The following is a 6000-nucleotide window of genomic DNA, read 5'->3' as shown; positions in this document are numbered from 1 at the left end:
TCTATATGACCGCAACGCGGAAACTGAGCTACACACCGATGCTTGTAGAGATGGACTGGCAGCTATACTGCTGCAACGAGGGAGCGACGGGCGTATGCATTTAGTTTACTGCGTCAGTCGCAGGACAAGTGAACCTGAAAGGAACTATCATTCCACCAGGTTGGAATTGATGGCAGTCGTTTGGGCAGTGGAGAAGTTGCGCACTTTTCTGGTGGGCATTCATTTTACTATCTTTACCGACTGTCGAGCCATTGTATATATGAACGCAGCCAAGACAAAGGTTCCGCAGATTGCGAGATGGATGGAGTGTATACAGGAATATGACTTCTCGATCTACCACAGAGAGGGTTCGAAGATGAGCCACGTTGACGCTCTAAGTCGCGCACCAGTTTCACCACCCGAAGAGAAAAGCATAGAAGAGAGGTTTGACGTGTGGTACACCACCAATGAGGAAGAACGGGTTCTTGCCATCCAAATGGGTGACGATGAACTACGCCACATAATTGAGATTTTGAAGAAGAAGCCAGAAGAGCGAAGTAAGCGAGAAAAAGGTGAAGTGAAAGGGTTTGCGCTGAAAAACGGTTTGCTGTACAGGACTGAGGAAACTTCAGCAGGCAGGAAATGGTTGTTTGTTATTCCCAAAAGCAACCGCAAGGCAATGGCAGTAAAGCATCACGACCTGATGGGACACAGTCACGTGGACGAAACCGTGAACAATATGCAACGACGGTATTGGTTCACCGGAATGAGAAAATATGTTAAGAGGCACATCTCACAATGCTTAGAGTGCCTCTTTCACAAGACTCCAGCAGGAAAGAAACCAGGAATGCTCCACCCTATCCCTCCAGCTGAGAGACCATTCGAGGTGATCCACCTTGATCACTTGGGGCCATTCCCACCGAGCTCAAGCCGTAACCAAGAGATCCTCGTATTAGTGGATAGCTTCTCAAAATATGTGCGACTTTTTGCAGTCCGCAATACTTCTGCGAGTGCGGCACTTAAGTGTTTGGATAAGTACATTAACGAGTACGACGTGCCAAAGTGCATCGTTACTGATAGGGGCACTGCCTTTACATCCGCACAGTTCGAGGCATACTGCATGGAGAAAGGGATCACTCACACAAAGATATCTACGCAACGACCGCAAGGAAACGGTCAGGTTGAGAGGGTAAACCGGACACTAATTCCTCGCATTGCTATGTCAATTGAGCGTCCTGATCATAAAGACTGGGACAAAAACCTCGAACAAATTCAAAGAAACTTAAATAACAGTCGCAGCAAGACAACAGGAAAGACACCATTCGAGATGTTATATGGCTTTCATGCGAGACACAGCGACAGTTGCATGCGACCACTCGATGTCGACGAAGAACCGGGAGAAAGCGTTGAGAAAGTACGGCAACAAGGCCGGGAATCAATCGAAGCGCAGCAACAACAACAAGCACGACGTTATAATTTGCGAAGAACTGCGCCCCCACAGTACGCCGTGGGAGATATCGTTGTTGTTCGCAGACTCCCAATTCATACTGGGCAACCTACGAAAACTCAGACGAAATACCGAGGTCCCATGGTGATCGACGAGGTCTTACCGAGTGACACGTATCGCATAACACACTTGAATCAAGCTTCAAAACGTATCTACCGCACTACAGCGCACGCTGACCAACTAAAGCTATGGCATACTACCCGGGAAACGAATGATGTAGACGATGGTGACAGCGACGACAGTATTGATACTGAATGAAATGCACCACAGTTTCATAGTCACCAGAGTTGTTTCCTTTATGAGTTATCATTAATCCTTATATTTTTTTGAAGTCACATATGCTACCCGACACGTAGGTTAAGTTTGAGTTTGAATGTTACAGTGTCACATGTTGTTCAATGCGTTGTACTGCTATGCATCTACTTATTATTCACAACAGTATTATTAACCATTGTGTAACAAAGCTGATGACGATGTATTTACGATGCTTCGTATAGCGTTACGGGCACGACTTGAGTTATGTACCACGAGCTACACTTTTATACTATGTAAACCATTTACCAATGTTTCTCTGTCAGGATGTGTTTCCATGTTGTTTCCATTTTTATTTTGTTGCAATGTCATACTCCTGACCAGCGCATGCATAAAGTTGTTTTATTGTGTTTCGAGGGCGAAACATTATTTAGGATGGCCGAATGTGAGCTGTACTCTGACACGCCAGACATAAACACGGCAAGTGCGTGTGTTTGCCCTCATTGACACGTTGGTCATAACTTGCAAGGGGATACCACGGGCCAGGGTACGCTTCCCCGACAGGGTGGTCTGTACGTGCCTAAAGCAACATATTGTAACTCACGTAAACCAGTGCTCCGATTTCGTTTACTGTACATAGTGTGAAATAAAGGAGTCTGTTCTCGAAGCTCGAAGTGTGAAGACGTGTTGTCTCGACTCTGCGTCCCTCGGTCAGAGCGGGCCCCTGGAACGAAGCTTCGTATTTCTTCTTATACGCACGAATTACGCGTACGACGGTTGCGAAGCTTACAGTTGCATAAGCTGGGACTGAGAAAGTTTTATCTCCGTACGTGTCAAGCAGTTAAGGGACCTTTGTGTGTGTGAGTGCAAGGAGGGGCGGGACGCTCTGATGATGGGACACGGTGCGGTTCCGAAGGTTCTATATAGCACTTAGTTTCTTATATCTTGTCATGCATGCCAATCGCTCGCTTTTGGGAACTGCAAAATAAAGTCGGGATCTAGTCTCTAATTTATGTTGACGAACACTGAAATCTTGAACAACACATTACTTCTACATTATACACTATCGCTTTGGTGTTCAGTTTCAAGTTACTTCTGTACAAGCATGCTGCTCAAAGCGTTACACCGGATATTTTACCACCACCACCAAAAAAAAAAAGGAACAATACTGCAACACCACCAATATATACCTGCCAGAAAAGCTAAAAAGCCCTAATTCCAGTAGATATGGGATTAACCCCCCCCCCCCCCCCGGTACACGAAGATGAAAATCGTCTTCGAGAAACAGGAAGTGCATGCACTGAATCCTGTACCGCGCGTGTCCAAAACCTGCGACAGAAGTGCGTTCTGGTACCTTGGTATTAAATTCGTGTATGGTGGCATGCGAAATATGTTACTCTCTATCCCAGCGGATGCATCACAATTACGACAAAAGGCTCCTGTTTCCCAAAGCGTTGTGCATACGCGACAAAGCTCTAATTTAATAATAATTGGGTGTTTACGTCGCGAGACAACTGAGATCATGAGCGACGCCACAGCGGTCGGTCTGTGGATTGTTTTTGCCCACCTGAGGGTTCTTTAACGTGCGATGAAAGCTCATCACACGGCACCCCGTATTTAACGTCCCTCGCGGAAGACGGCGTGTCTAAGCAACTTGTACCCTGCCACCAAGTTGCTGGCGTCCTCGGCCGGGTTCGAACCCGCGATCTCGGGATCAGAAAGCGAACACGCTACCGACTGAGCCACCGAGGCCGGTTACAAAGCTCTCGTGCAACAGCTAGAATGCAAATGCGGATTAACCAGCCCAATGACATCATTACCCTACACTGCGAGGTGTTCCCGGGGGGGGGGGGGGAATATGTTTATTAAGAAAAAGAAAGGAAAGGTCAGCCAGACGAAGGTCGGCTTGCTATTCCAAACAAAAAAGGCAAGGGAAGGGGAAGGAAAGAAAAGGGGACGAAAAGAAAAATAAGAAAAGAAAAGGGGAAGAAAGAAGGAGAAAAGGGGAAGAAAGGAAAGGTAAGAAAAGGAGAAGAAGAAAGCAAAGGAAAAGGAAAGGAGAAGAAATGAAAAGAAGAAAGAAAAAGAAGAAACGAAAAGGAAAAGAAGAAAGAAAAAGAAGAAAAGAAAAGGAAAAGAAGAAAGAAAAAGAAGAAAAGAAAAGGAAAAGAAAAGGAGAAGAAGAAAGCAAAGGAAAAGGAAAGGAGAAGAAATGAAAAGAAGAAAGAAAAAGAAGAAACGAAAAGGAAAAGAAGAAAGAAAAAGAAGAAAAGAAAAGGAAAAGAAGAAAGAAGAAGAAGAAAAGAAAAGGAAAAGAAAAGGAAAAGAAACACCAAACTAAAACACAAAACTAAAACTGAAAAGTCGCACACACAGTCACACAATCACAAGGCGTTGACAAGGTTCGAAGGAGGAGCGCTGTGGCGACTGCCCACTGGGCCGAGGGAGAAACACACAGGGCTCACAGGGAGCCCAGGAGACCCGTGTTACGCAGAAAGCGGAGCACCGCTTTTGTGACTCTCCACTGGGAACTATTACTGATCAATGCAAACCATTATCAATGTACATCTCGCGGTCGTGCGTTGGCGGTGATGTAAATACGCGTACCATCCTGTCTGATGTCGGATAACAACCTTTGTGCTTCTTCGGGTGTCGTGTTTTATCGCAAATAAAAAAAGAGAAAAATGATAATAGCTTCTTGACTGCGAGAGCACTACGCTTACGGAGACATTCAAGCCGTCCAGCCAACGCGGAGCCCCCTTCACGGCAGCTTCCCCGCATTCTAAATAAAAGCTTCTCGCTTTGCACTAACAAAAACTGTAGGCGAAAAATTCACGGAGAGATCGTTCCTTGATACACGATAAGCGTGTTTACTTATCAAAATATTTTTTTTCTGCTTCCACTGGACACACAAGTACATCTGAAAGAGTGCATTACAGCAACCTTATTTCAGAGGAGCAAGTACCTGACGGAGCGCGAGCGCCGCGCCGCGGCCACAATTAGACTCGAGGAATCGAGACCACGCTTTCTCAACGGCGGCTCGGCAGAGTTCGTTCTCCTTACTTCTCCTCCGTGGTACGGGGATATTTCAAGGCAGTACTGAGCCGTATAGCGAGAGAGTTTGGCCATCTTTTGATCTTTTGCCTCTTTTGACATCAGGGTCATTGTTGCACTGCCCAAAAACCCAAGCAAGCAATGGCCGATGGCCGACGGTTGGCAAAAGGTCGGATGACAGTTGGCCAACGGCCATAGTGCGCGAGGATTGGCAAGCCGTCGGCCAGGGTACAGAGCCGTATCAAGACACGAGCTCGTTGACCAAGCTCTTGCCAAAGCTTTGATCAATCTCCACTGGGGGAGAGGGAAACGTAGAATGGTCTAGCGCTGCATAAGTTCGACTTTCGATGGACCAAGGGAATTTCTCAAAACTAAAGCAGTAAGAAACAGAAGCGTTACTTTCATGGTGAGTTAATACGACAAGAAATTCATCATTTCAGTGTAGTTTGTGTACGCGCCAAATTAAACATAGATACCTCACCCTTCATTTGGACATACACGGAACAGGACTCTCGAATTTGCGGAAGCTCGCGAGACAAACTATGTATAGTATCTGCTTTTCCTCAGGAAACACATGCCGTTGTGCGGTTGGTCGTATTGTGGTCTCTGGAATCTTACGAGCTTTTTTATACTTTTAAAAACCTATCTACTTTTTTTGCATTTTGAAACGTCGTGCTCACTTGTCGTTGTGGGAAATTACTAGCAAAACAAACAAATTATGATATATCGTTACCTTACACCGCGAGACAATTGAGTATGACAATGAGCGACGCCGCAGGAATGCTTTGGTCTGTATCTTGGCACAAGCTTGGCACAACGTAGGCTGGCCAATGCTTGGAAAATCATTGGCCAGGGTACAGATCCGTATCAAGAAACAAGCTTGTTGGCCGATGATGTACCAAGCAAGGCCAGGTAGGCCAGCCTAACTATTGCCAAGCTTGGTCCAACCTTTGTTTGTTGCATGGGAAGCCTGAATCTATGCGGAATCCGCTTATCAGACACCAGATGGGGGTCATTGTGACGCAGTCCGCCAGCTGGTCGACACGCGCTTTGTCGCGTTCAATGTAATTACCACAATTGCCGACTTACAGCCCACAGCCGCCAGTGATGAGGCCTGTGTTGCCAGGCTGAAAGAATTCAAGAAAGAAGGGCTCGCGAATGACGCAGTACGCACGTGTCTTTCCCCTTGCATCGTAAACAGCGCTAAA

This window comes from Ornithodoros turicata, chromosome 2 (genome assembly GCF_037126465.1).
Source record: "Ornithodoros turicata isolate Travis chromosome 2, ASM3712646v1, whole genome shotgun sequence".
NCBI lineage: Eukaryota > Metazoa > Arthropoda > Arachnida > Ixodida > Argasidae > Ornithodoros > Ornithodoros turicata.
Note: the sequence above shows the minus strand (reverse complement) of the source record.